The sequence below is a fragment of the Staurois parvus genome, unplaced genomic scaffold (assembly GCF_062004578.1).
Source record: "Staurois parvus isolate SC_StPar_1 unplaced genomic scaffold, SC_StPar_1.0 ptg000102l, whole genome shotgun sequence".
In the NCBI taxonomy this organism is placed as follows: domain Eukaryota; kingdom Metazoa; phylum Chordata; class Amphibia; order Anura; family Ranidae; genus Staurois; species Staurois parvus.
The window spans coordinates 2,887,822-2,902,294 of NW_028317898.1; positions in this window are offsets into that span (position 1 = coordinate 2,887,822).

Consider the following 14,473-nt stretch of genomic DNA (forward strand, 5'->3'; position numbering starts at 1 on the left):
TCCGCTTCCAGTGGACACCTGAGGCGCAGGTAGCATTTAAAGCATTAAAGAAATTGTTCAACACAGCTCCTATCCTGAGCCACCCAGATCCTTCCTTACCTTACATCCTGGGTTTTTATTAAGGAAGTGGTAAGACTCCACGGGATCCCCAAGGATATTGTGTCAGACAGGGGGGTTCAGTTCACATCTAGATTCTGGTAGGCCCTATGTGAAACCCTAGGAATTAAGCTGTCATTTTCATCAGCTTATCACTCACAAACCAATGGCCAGACTGAATAGACAAATCAAACCCTGGAGCAGTACCTCAGATACTATACCACCTTCCTCCAAGATGACTGGTTAACGCTACTGCCACTGGCGGAGTTCACATATAACAATGTGAGTCATTCTGCTACGAAGCAATCCCCGTTTTTTGCGAATTATGGGTTCCACCCCATATTCTTGCCAAACCTGATGCCGGAGGTCACGGTTCCTGCTACGCAGGATAGGTTACATTTTTTTTCCTCTAATAGCAAGGTGTTGCAAGAGGCAATGGCAAAGGCCCAGGATGACAATAAAAGGGCTTTTGATAGGAAGAGAAGAGGGGAATTAAGCTTGCACCCAGGTGACCAGGTCTGGTTAGCCACGACAAATTTAAAATTTCCTGGGTCCTTTCCGGGTGAGACGCAATGAAGTTTCTTACGAACTCACACTCCCTGAATCTCTTAAAATTCATCCGGTCTTTCACGTGTCTCTATTAAAACCGGCAACACCAGACCCCTTTCCAGATCGTAGGTCTAAACCTCCGGAGGCTATAAACATCGACGGGGAGGAGGAGTTTGAAGTAGAGGCAATCCTAGATTGTAGGAAAAGGAGAGGCCAAACTCAGTTCCTTGTTAAATGGAAGGGTTATGGTTCAGAGGAAAATTCATGGGAACCGGTCCAAAACGTTCATGCCCCAAGACTTGTTCGGGAATTTTTTTGGAACCAGCACCTGAAAAGGGAGGCTGCCCATAGGGGGGGGCAGTGTCAGGGACCATGAGTCTCGCCGCGGCGCATGGGTCTGCATGTGCGCAGATTGCCCAGGCCACCAATGTGCGGGCATTAGGACCTGGGCGCCCGTGGAGGCAATTGCGGCTGCACATGCGCACTCGCGCACGTGGGTATGTGCCTGGCACCAATGACGATGCAGGGCTCACTATTTAAACTAGCCAGGCGGTGATCAGATTGCCACAAGGTCTAGTTCCTTTAAATATTAACCGAGCTCTAATATCCACAAAAAGTGCTAAGTGCTTATAAATAAATTAAAATATAAAAATGAATAATATAACGTGACTAATTATATAAAATTATGACGTGAAAAATAAATTAATATTAAACTTAACTAATTATATAAAATTATAACTAGTGGAAAATAAATTCATATCATATTATCACATCACTAAATGTGCAATCCTTATAACAATGTGCAAATCTTCCATCAGTGAACCTCAAAAAAATTAATCATATAATTTGATAAGTGAGATTGAAAAATAAATAATTAAAATAAGAAACAAAAAAATATTTAACCACTTGAGCTCCAGAGGATTTACCCCCCTTAATGACCAGGCCTCTTTTTGCTACTCGGCGCTGCACTAATTCAACTGATAATTGCGCGGTCATGCAATGCTGCACCCAAACGAAATTTACGTCCTTTTTTTCACACAAATAGAGCTTTCTTTTGGTGTAATTTGATCACCTGTGCGCTTTTTATTTTTCACGCTATAAACAAAAAAAGGCCAAAAATTTTGAAGAAAAACAATATTTTTTACTTTCAGCTATAAAAAACATATAGTAAACTCAAAGTTGGTTATAAATTTAATCAAAAATGTATTCTGCTACATGTTTTTGGTAAAAAAAATCCCAATAAGTGTATATTGATTGCTTTGTGTGGAAGTTATAGCGTCTACAAACTATGGTATAGATACTGCAATTTACGCCATTTTTCTGCTATACAGTTTAACGGACAATTGCGCGGTCATGCAATATGGTACATAAATGAAATTTACATCCTTTTTTTCCCCACAAATTGAGCTTTCATTCGGTGGTATTTGATCGCCTGTGCTGTTTTTATTTTTTGCGCTATAAAAAAAAAGGCTGACAATTTTGAGGAAAAAAAAACAATATTTTGGACTTTTTCCTATAAAGCATGTCCAGTAAAAAAAAAAAATGCAAAAATCAAATTTAGTCATAAATTTCTGCCAAAATGCATTCTGCGACATGGCTTTGCTAAAAAAAAAAACCCAATACATGTAAATTAGTTGGTTTACGTGAAAGTTATAATGTTTACAAATGGCGGGAAAGATACTGGGATTTTTAGGTTTTTTTATACTAATAATGGCGGCGATCAGCGAATTATGGCGGCGATCAGCGACTTATGGCAGCGACCAGCGACTTATGGCGGGACTGCGGCGGACATTCTGACATTGGGGGGCACTGACTTGGGGTCACTGACATCCCCAAAAACACTAATACAGTGATCAGTCCAAAAAAAAAAACACTGACACTACTAATGGCAATGGGGAGGAAGGGGTTAACTTTATTTTGCAGGGAAGGGTTATAGGAGTGAGGGGGAGTGTTTTACTAGGGGGCGGGGGTGTGTACTGGGCGGGACACCACTGATCGAGAAAGAGAAACTGTTCTTTCTCGATCAGCTCATCCTCGAGCTGACAGGGAAGTGACAGACAGCACAGCTACTGCAGCTGTGCTCTCTGTCACTGTTTACCGCCGATCGCCGGGAGATAGCCGGTAAGGACCGGCTGTGACCCGGCAACTGACATCTGCGGCGGTGATCGGCGGGACAGATAGGGCGGTGGCACGCCTAGCGCGCGCCCCCTAGCTGTTTACAAAACACACGTTTTAAAACGTGGTTTTGCCTGCGAGTGCTGCCCTGCTGCCGTATATCTACAGTGGCTGGGCGGCAAGTGGTTAAAAAAAAAATAAAAATAATAAAAAGTCTGTGAAAAAACAACAATAATATCCCAATGTGCAAAGTGAATGTCCAGCTTAGATGGATATACTCTCCTTCAATATGAAGTTATGGTCTTTGCAGTAATGTTGAGAACCTGTGTGACTGCAGGACTGTGAGGGATACTCCCTCCTTTGATCCACTCCTTAGTCCTCTGCCTTTGTATCTCTCATATGTTACATGCAAAAAAAAGGAATAAAAGATATGGTGCCTTATCCCAGGGGTAAAACAGCTTTTATTGTGCTTCTATATTGCACTCACATTTAAAAAAATTCATATGCGCTTTGTATAAATACAATATCCCACAGCTTGCAGCTAGATCAAAACGAACGGTGTGTGTCCACACACTTTCAGTACTCGCCGTATCGTCGTTAGAATGCGCGATGATGTCACTGCCCCTCCCCAATGCATTGCGCTACAGGGATTTCGTAGCTTCGTCCGGGGGATGATGTGTGTAATAAGGTCTAGTTCCTGTTACCTGTTTTCTGAAGTGCGTTCCTAGTTGCCGACCCTGCCTGTCCTGATTCCTGTTGACCTTCTCCTGCTCTGATCCCTGGCTCGTCCCTGACTATTCCTCTGCCTGCCCCTTTGTTATTGGACCTCCTGTTGCTGAACCTTGGCTCATGACCCGGTTACTCTTCGCCTACTGCTCTGTACCGATCTGCCTCCACCGGCTAGTCTGACCACGCTTACTCCTGACTGTCATCCATCCCGCACGGGTCCTGGACCTGTCAGCCTCTTCACATCAGGCTCACCCCTGGCACATACCCTCAGCGGGACCCCTCTACCACAGTTGGGTGCACTCGGGGACTGCGACCTGGTTTCAGTCTTGCACCAAGTCCATCCCCACCATCAGGGGCTCTGGTGAAAAGGCAGACTGGGACTTAGACTCCGCGTCCTGGGGAATCTCGTTTTGTGGGTCACTAGAGATCCTGCTAGGCGGTGCATGACAGTTGTGCAGAAAACCATCACTGACACCATTCATAAGGAGGGAAAGCCTCAAAAGGCAATTGCAAAAGAAATTGGGTGTTCCCAAAGTGCTGTATCAAAGCACATTAATAGAAAGTTGTGTGGAAGGGAAAAGTGTGGAAGAAAAAGGTGCACAAGTAGCAGGGATGACCACAGCCTGGAGAGGATTGTCAGGAAAAGGCCATTCAAAAGTGTTGGGGACTTTCACAAGGAGTGGACTGAGGCTGGAGTCAGTGCATCAAGAGCCATCACACACAGATGGATCCTGGATATGGGCTTCAAATGTCGTATTCCTCTTGTCAAGCCGCTCCTGAACAACAAACAATGTGAGAAGCATCTTACCTGGGCTATAGAAAAACAGACCTGGTCTGTTTCTCAGTGGTCCAAAGTCCTCTTTTCTGATGAGAGCAACTTTTGCATCTCATTTGGAAACCAAGGACCCAGAGTATGGAGGAAGAATGGAGAGGCACACACTGCAAGATGCTTGAAGTCCAGTGTGAAGTTTCCACAGTCTGTGTTGATTTGGGGAGCCATGTCATCTGCTGGTGTTGGTCCACTGTGCTTCATTAAGTCTATGGTCAACACAGCAGTCTACCAGGAGATTTTGGAGTACTTCATGCTTCTTTCTGCAGATGAGCTTTATGGGGATGCTGACTTCATTTTCCAGCAGGACTTGGCACCTGTCCACACTGACAAAAGCACCAAAACCTGGTTCAATGACTGTGGGATTACTGTGCTTGATTGGCCAGCAAACTCGCCTGACCTGAACCCCATAGAGAATCTATGGGGCATTGCCAAGAGAAAGATGAGAGACATGAGACCGAACAATGCAGAAGAGCTGAAGGCCGCTATTGAAGCATCCTGGTCTTCCATAACACCTCAGCAGTGCCACAGGCTGATAGCTTCCATGCCACGCCGCATTGAGGCAGTAATTGCTGAAAAAGGGGCCCACACCAAGTACTGAGTACATATGCATGCTTATGCTTTTCAGAGGTCCAATATTGTTCTATGTACAATCCTTGTTTTATTGATTGCATGTAATATTCTAATTTTCTGAGATTGTGGATTTGGGGTTTTCATGAGCTGTAAGCCATAATCATCACAATTATGTCAAATCACAGCTTGAACTATCTTGCTTTGCATGTATTGAGTCTATCTCATATATTAGTTTCACCTTTTAAGTTGCATTACTGAAATAAATGAACTTTTGCACGATATTCTAATTTTTCACCTGTGTTTATATATATATATATATATATATATATATATATACATATTCTACTAAATGGTCATGTGTGTGGCTGTGAGACAATTGTGCAGAGTAAAAATATCATCATTCCCTGTGTATGAGGAGGAGACTATAGAGAAATTAAGATTTCATACAAGAGGTCCATAGGCCACACAGAGAGAGAGTGCTGCGCCCAGGCGCCCCTAGGTGGTACTGCATCCTAGGCAGCTGCCTAGTTTGTCTAGTGGAAACACCAGCCCTGCTTGTGATCCAGAAGAGAAGTATGACCAAAAAATACTTTGGACATACTCCTCTTTTCAACATAGGAAGTAGTAGGGTTTGAGATGCAGTAGAAAAAGAAAGAACAGAGGGAAAGGTAATGAAGGAGGGGGGGTGTTGGGGGTCCAGACAGAAGGTCTCATTTCATAGAGCCTTTGGTGCTTCAAGGAGTTAAGGATGGTTGAGCTCCAGCTTGTGGTTGTACTCTGACCACATGGACCATATTTTCCCTTTTTGTTCTACTGTATACAGTTGATTGTCTCCTGGCCATTATTTTATTGGTGTTGCAGTAGTGCAGCTTGTTGTGTTACTGATGTACCCACCAAAAAGGTCCTACTCCTGCAATTACTTAGGCCAGGCATGACAATACTCAAGAGAAGTTGATGCTCAGTTTGGACTTTTGACTTTATTTGTGACTTTCAAAATGTGAGTGAGGTGCATGTATTTAACACTCAGGGCAATGTTTACTGTACTCAACAGCTTTGTAAATGGGCAATATCCTATGCCTTGTGTCTTGTGTCAGACTAGGAAACCACCAGCTGCTCCAATACTTGCTCCCATGTATTCTTTCAAGGATACAAGTCATGACCTACTGGAAAATGGGGATATACCAGGTTAATTGCAGGTTCTGGGGTATACCTTTTATCAACTAAATATTTTTCCATGCATTTAACAAATTGTAATCCTGCAACTGTCTCAGGAATTTTCTGTATATCTGTTAAGTCTGGCACTGAGGCCATTACCTCTGACTCCCCAACCATAACTGCTAGTGGGAAGTTGTCAGCTACCCATAATGTGGGATAACTAACATTTCTCTGAAGCTCAGTCAAAATAGCAAGATCACTTACTTGAGACAAATCAGATCCAAGTATTACAATGTGTAGCAAGTTCTGAAAGTGGAGCTTCATGCTCCCCCCTCAAAAAAAAAAAAATTAAAAGTCATCAGTTACAAACACTGTAGCTGTTGACTTTTAATATAAGGACACGTACCTCTCCAGGGATCCAGCGATGTCCTCACTAGAGCGGATTCTTCAGTTGGCTTTGGGTGCAGGTGCCGACATCTTAAGTAAGGGAAACAGGCAGTGAAGCCTTTCGACTTCACAGCCGGCTTCCTACTGTGCATGCCAGCCTGTCTCCTGGAATATATCCACTTCATCAAGAACTACAAGCGGAATTGATGACAATTTCTAAATGCATACCACAGCTGGGGGGATCTCCTCCAGGACCCATGCAAAGAGGTGAATCCACATAGAGTGCTAATGATCAGACCAAAACCACATACAGGTAGAATTAACTGTAGTTAAAAGAGAAGTATGAGATGCCCCCCCAGTTATACTTACCTAGGTGGATGCAGCATTGGTCCAATGCTGCATCTGTCCCCCGCTGGCCCGAAGTGTGAGAACTCAGCAATTTACATGACCACTAACTGCTCTGAGCAGAGACTCCCCACCCCCACCAACACCCGAGCAGCTGACTCAGGCTTTCTGAGCCGAAGTCTGGATTTTTCCCAGCCTGAATTGGCTGAGTGACAAACAAACAGAACAAACTGCACTCCTGTGATCCACAGGAATAGTACAGCCAAAATAGCTTTGGCTGTACTTCTTTAGGTTAAATTGCCAAGATCATATAGAGTTTTTATAGCAGCGCCATGCCTGTAAGTCAGTGACCCAAAATGATTTGCTACAGACTTTTTTTTATTAACAGAAGTATGTTGATTACATAGATCATTTATCTGATAGTGGTTATTCTTAATGGCATTGTTATTTTTGGAGGCCCATGGTTACTAAACCCACAACAGTAAAATCAGTCTGTATATGCAGTAAAGCATCCTTGTTATAACCTTAAGGGGTTAATCTTCTGCATTGTTGATCTTGTTTTATCTGATCCTCCCCTTCTTCTAGTGCCTCCTAAATATCTCCTGATAGAACAGAGGCTTGGGGGCAAGATGCACATGCTCAGTTTGGTATGTATTGCTAGAGAGATTTTTTATGTTCTTAGGAGAGTGCATGTGTTCAGCACAGGGCCAATCAGCACTGTCCAGACAGAGGTCAGGGGGTCCTGCATCCTCCTCCTACAACCTTTAGACAGTGCTCAGCTGGACACTGATAGAAGTCACAAGACTGTTCTAACTGCTGATGAGAAAAGGTCTTTAGCAGTTTATATTTACTAAAATAATTGCACTTCCATGTTGTGTGTACTGTGGGAGACCATATAGAGTGAATGCAGGGTCTGGGGTTTAGTAACACTTTAAGTATCCACAAAATCCCCATCATAGGTATTAATGGGAGGAATAGTACCACATAACTGTTATCAATTGTGCCCCATTGTTGGTGTCAGTGGGAGGAATACTGCTTCATATCATGTGCCCCAAAGGCTGGATAAAGGCTAGCAAAGGGCCACATCTGGCCCTCAGGCCGCAGTTTGGAGACCCCTGTACTATACTATAGTCATTTCTTACTGATGGGTGGAGAGCTGAGAAGCAGCAGTGTGTCCATTGCAGGTTCTGCACAGGATCCTGAACTCAGCAGCAGAGCATGGGGAGATTAGGGGAAGGGGAGGAGAGTGGCTACAACACACAAACTGAGCAGTGAAACCACTGTGTGAAGATCAGAGCTTACCTGTCATAAGAGGCCAGCCAGAGTAAATAGCAGAGCTCTGCTGAGAGAGCTGGTTGATGACAGCAGCAGTGTACTGGCTGCAGGACACCTGCTTGGATTTCAGTGCAATGCCCAGGGCAGCTGCCCCCCTGCTTCCTTCAGTTTCGGCCCTGTAGCCATCTTCTGAAAATGGAATTTTTAAGAGAATAGAATAGAGTAGAATAGAAAATAAAAGAAAAGAATAGTAAATAAAAGAATGGAAAAGAATACAACAGAATGAACATAGCAGTCTTCTGAAATTTGAATTTCGAAAAGACTAGAATAAAATAAAATAGAATAGAAAATAAAAGAATAGAATAGAAAAATAAAAGAATAGAATAGAATAGAACATAAAGGAATAGAAAAGAATAGAGATAATAGAATAGATTAAAATAGAATAGAATAAATTAGAAAGAACATAGCCTTCTTTTTAATTCAAATTTCGAAATTTGAATAAAATAAAATAAAATAGAGGAAATTTAGCCATCTTCCTAAATTCGAATTGCAAAGAGAATAGAATAGAATAAAATAGAATAGAGTAAAACAGAATAGAATACAACAGAAAATTTAATAAAATAGAAAAGAATAGAATAAAAAAATGGAATATGAATAAAAGAGAGATCCCAGCACACTAACGGTGAATGTCCAGTGTTATATGTCCATATTCACAATAAAGTCTTTGGCCAATAACCGCTTCAGAAAGCAGCCATCTCAGAGTAAGCTAGCCCTGTATGCAAAGGAAAAGGAGAGGTGCCTTCTGAGTGCAGTATGTAAAAGAAAGTTTAATAATCCACAATGTAAAAAAATCACATAATAGATAGTAAGTAAAACAAGCCCATAAGTGGACCGTTGCTGTGTCCTGCAGGGATCCGTCCTGTGCAGGGGCAGACTGACCATTCGGGTACTCGGGCACTGCTCGAGGGCCCAGGGTCAGTAGGGGGCCCCATGAGATGCCCCTAGTACCTTTTCATAGGCTTTTTTGGGTGTGGTTTGAGTGTGGGTGAGGACACAGGGGCCCCATGATCCCCTATTGCCTGGGGGCCCCATGAGTTGTCAGTCTGCCCCTGGTCCCGTGTGGAGCTGGCTGCTTGGGGAGATTACAAATCCCGGGTAGTTGGGGAGAGTGGAGGTCCCACAGCATAGGGTGAACATCAGGCAGGATCCCTGAGAGCTGGAGGCAGTGAGGAATCCAGGGCTCCGTCGTCCAACCGGAATCAGAAGTGCCTGTAACCAGAGTGAACCGCAGCGGGGGCGGAAGTGACGTCACACAGAAAGAGAAACAGTAAATTGAAGGGAGGACAAAATGGAATAGACTAGAAAAAAAAGAATATAGCAGAATAGAACCAGCTTTTCTTTACAAGGAATTTGAATCAGATATTTTTGATTCAAATTTGATTCAAATACTTCGAATCCATTGAACAAAATTGAATCCGGTTGAAAATGAATAAAGAATAAACAAAATGAAGCAAAATAAATTTAGTTATGAATACAATGAAACAAAAGTAGTAACTTAAATAGTCGTTTCGAAACAAAATAAATTGTTTTTGTTCTGCACATGTCTACCAAGTATAATCTCCTTTGGATGCTCCATAAACTATGTATCGCACAAACCTGCCTAAATTGATACAAAATGAATGGATAATTTAGGTGTGTTCTAGTGTTAAATAGTTTTAGTAACTCTGAAGGAGATTGTAGAAAGATTGTACAGTGTATGGACGGCTGTATGGCCTAAGCAGATTGTACCCATTGGTCATGTACAGTGCACACCATATCAGCTTCAAGACAGAAGAAGTTCATGCAGGGAAATCTCATTTTGAAAATTTTCAGCAGCAGTCACAGTACACCGGAATCATAAAAGTCGTAGAGAAGAAGCCATGTAAAAAATGTAAAATGATAAAAGCCCACGGCTACTGTAAGATAAACTGAAATGAAATTCATGAACACATAGGGAGCATGTATGATTATTATTTTCTAGGCTGTAATGGTGGAGTTGCACTTTAAATTACCAGCCAGCCTGCTGCTTGGATAGGAAATGATGTTGGCCAGAGGCCCATGTAGGTAACATTAGCTGGAGTACTAGGATGGAGTATTACAGTACGGAATGAGCTTCACAGAGTCAATTTGTTAAGTTCTTGAGTTTCCATTCACACTTTTCTTTTAGCGAAAAAACCTATTTAATGTCAAAAATGGTTATACTAAATGATCCAAAGTGTTTTTATGTTCACTTTCACAGCTCATTGACTGCATTAGCTCAGACACGTTCATACATTGTCTAATCATGTGTTCAGAGCTAAGCGGCAAGAATGTCTATCTAGGAAAGATTTTTTGTGGATCATTACAGTTAGTTTAGGGCAGAGAAATGCTGCCAGTACAATAATACCATGTCAGCCAATTGTGGATTTCCATCAACACTCCCCCATTTCATTTCATCAAGGCATCACATGCTTCATCACAGATGACACCTGGACTCACCTACACTATTCATTATGGATGAAAACTACACCTACAATTGGTATTTACATTGCATTTTTAACAAACTCACCCAAGCTTTTCTTAACAAAGCTTGCAAACCTAGCATATACAAGAAAGAAATGTTTCTTAACAGCTTTAGTACCAGCTTGTATTACCCTTTCATTACCTGGATTTTTTTCAGGATACTTTTCAGTGCTGTGATAGTTTGACTGACAATTACTTGTTCATATAACAATGTTCCCAGATGGGCTTTCTTATGATGGTATGTATTAAACACTGGGATCTTTACTACCTAAAGGAAAACAATAGGAACATTTAACCACTTACCCTCCAGAGGATTTACCCCCTTCCTGACCAGGCCATTTTTTGCGATACGGCGTCTGGTATTTTAACTGACAATTGCACGGTCATGCAACGCTGTACATAAATGAAATTTATGTCCTTTTTTCCCCACAAATGGAGCTTTCTTTTGGTGGTATTTGATCACCTCTGCAGTTTTTAATTTTTGCGCTATAAACAAAAAAAGGCCATCAATTTTGAAAAAAAAAAAACAACAATATTTTTGACTTTTTGCTATAAAACATATCATGTAAAAAAATGTAAACAATCTATTTTTGTCATAAATCTAGGCCAAAATGAATTCTGCAGTTTTTGCTAAAAAAAATCCCAATACATGTAAATTAATTGGTTTATGTGAAAGTTATAATGTCTGCAATTTTTATTTTTTTTATACTAGTAATGGCTGTGATCAGTGACTTATAGTGGGACTGCGGTGGGCATTCTGATACTGGGGGGGAACTGACTAACTGCCACTGACATCCAAATGACACTAATACAGTGATCAGTGCTAATAAAAAGCAATGACACTGTACTAATGACACCGGGCAGGAAGGGGTTAACATCTGGGGCAATCCGAGGGTTAACTGTGTGCTGTTTTACTAGGGAAACATGCTGCTGTGGATTTTTCTTCTGTGCAGAGACACAGGTCTCTCCTCTCTCAGGGTTAGTCACTGGCAGGAAATCTCCGGCCGGGACCCTGTGATTGACATCTGTAGCCGCCAATGGCGAGCACCCCTTACCCGGAAAAGCAAATCATGTATATATACGTGATTTTGCACAGCCCTGCCACCCTGTAGCAGTAGTTCTACTATAGGGCGGCGGAGAAGTGGTTAAAAACAACCTGCTTCCCTTACTTTCTAGTATAAAATATATCAAATAAAATGCCAAGACAGTACCAACACCTCAAAAATGACCCCTTTTTGTAAATGTGACTTAATTTCCTATTACATGAGCACACATGCTGGTATAAAGGTATGTAGCGGCAGGCCCAGTAATTGGTCCCACTGTTAAATCCAGGTTCTGATCCCTTAATGCTATAGCAGCCATGCACAAAGTATTTTGTTCTAGGGGTGTCAAATCTCATTCGATCCTCAGACAGTGACCAATTTTTTTTTCTTTTTTTGTTGTTTTATTTGTTTGGTGGAACTGAGATAGGGATTGGGAAAAGCTTTGGAATACCTGGAACTAGAGAACTTGGCTGAGGACACTACCCTGAATCAGATGAACAACACAAAGCAGAATTTTCTCCACAAAAAAGGTAGCAACAGCTTTAACCACAGGTGGGGCTTCCTCTAAGGTGCAGCCCTGGCCTGGAACAGTCCCACTATCCAGAAGGGGTGCACAAACAACATTCACTCTCTCAGGATTCTCTGCAAACTACTCTCCGTGATCCTTGCAGTCTGCCACTATTGGTGGAAGACAGTTCTCTTATAGCATGTGTCAAGACCTGCAGGCCGAATCCAGGCCATTTTATATGGCCATTGAACCTCTCCTGCAGCTGCACCACTTCCCTTGTCTCTGCCCCCACCTTGTCCCAGCAGTTGGCAGCAGAGAGGAGGACAGAACTCCTTCTACAGACCCCATGCTTCTCTGTGCAGCTGCAGAAAGGCTCATCTCTGCCCCCCCCCCCCCCATCTCAGCAGTCAGCAGCACAGAGAAGGACAGAACTCCTCCTACAGATCCTATGCTTCTCTGTGCAGTTGCAGAAATGCTCATCTCTGCCCCCCCCCCCCCCCCATCTCAGCAGTCAGCAGCACAGAGAAGGACAGAACTCCTCCTACAGATTCTGTGCTTCTCTGTGCAGTTGCAGAAATGCTCATCTTTGCCCTCCCCCATCCCAGTAGTCAGCAGCAGAGAGGACAGAACTCTTTTTACAGATCCTGTGCTTCTCTGTGCAACCGCAGAAAGTCTCATCTCTGCCCCCCCCCCCCCTCGTCTCAGTAGTCAGCAGCAGAGAGAAGGACAGAACTCCTCCTACAGATCCTGTGCTTCTCTGTGCAGCCACAGAAATGCTCATCTTTGCCCTCCCATCTCAGTAGTCAGCAGCAGAGAGAAGGACAGAACTCTTACAGATTCTGTGCTTCTCTGTGCAGCCGCAGGAAGGCTCATCTCTGCTCCCCCCCCCCCATCTCAGCAGTCAGCAGCAGAGAGAAGGACAGAACTCCTGCTACAGACTCTGTGCTTCTCTGTGCAGCTGAAGAAAGGCTCATCTTTGCCCCCCCTCATCTCAGTAGTCAGCAGCAGAGAGGACAGAACTCCTCCTACAGATCCTGTGCTTCTTTGTGCAGCTGTGGAAAGTCTTATCTCTGCCCCCCATCTCAGTTGTTGGCAGCAGAGAGAAGGACAGAACTCCTCCTACAGATCCTATGCCTCTCTGTACAGCTGCAGCAACCCTCCCATCTCCACCTTCTCTGGTCTCAGCATTCAGCAGACTCCGGCAGCTGCTTCCAGCCCTCCTCTGGTCCTCCTCCAGACTCCAGCTTCTTCCTGGAAGCAGCACAAGGTGATATTGGTAATATTTCTAATATTTGTCCGGTAATCGGAAAAAAAAAATTCTGTTACCTAAACTCATTTTCAATAAATTCTACAATAGTTGTACACTTGAGTATCTGCTTGCCATTATGTTTCCTAGACTTTTACATTCAGTGCTAGTTACTACTTAAGTTATTACTAAAACTAATATTAATTAAATGCAGAAAAAAATATTTAATATGATAAAAAGTAGATACATTTATATAGTCTAACAGATACAACATGCTCTTTGAAGGCATCCATAACGCTTATGCCACCCGCAATTAAATGGAGTTTGACAACTCTGCCATACAGGATGAAAGTGCATTTCATTTAAATTACATTGTGTGCAATGGTTTGATGTCATGGAAAAACCCAAAACACTTTAAACCATCCCAAAACAATACCATTGTTATTGGTGGTCAGGGGTATTTAACCCTCCCTCCCCAAAAAAAAATTATTCCACGACTATTGATGCTTAATGGCATTTTAAACTCTCCCTCACCCTCTCAAGCCTCCCCCTTCCAATATTAGTGGTCAGTGGCTGCCAATGTTGTGAGATTGTTTCGGGGGATTGGGAAGGTGGTGGGGGACTTAAAATCCTGCTGGCCACCAAAGGACATTCCTTTGTGTGCAGTCCAGCAAGAAAGCTAAGGAGTCCTTAGCTTGTTCAGTTCTACATTTTATTGGGGTTCCCTCACCCTATCTAAGTTCAACATTTCCAATAAAACCCCCCAAATAGAAACCCCTAGACATTTCTTTAAAGCCAGTGGAAGATTGAAGAAAATGCTGTGTGCCTGGCTGTGTGTGCTCTAGGTGGAGATATAGGACTAAGTTCACCATTGAGAGACATTGTTTCTTTTTCAATAACGGACTTTTCAAAAACTGTCTCTGTGTTTTTATAGATTTTTTTTTCAGTTTTTTTGAGAATGAGTAGGGGTACAATGTACCCCATATGCATTCACGTGGGGGGCAGGGATTTGGGGGCCCCCTTGTTAAATAGGGCTTCCAGATTCTGATAAGCCCCCCTGCCCACAGACCCCTAAAACCAAT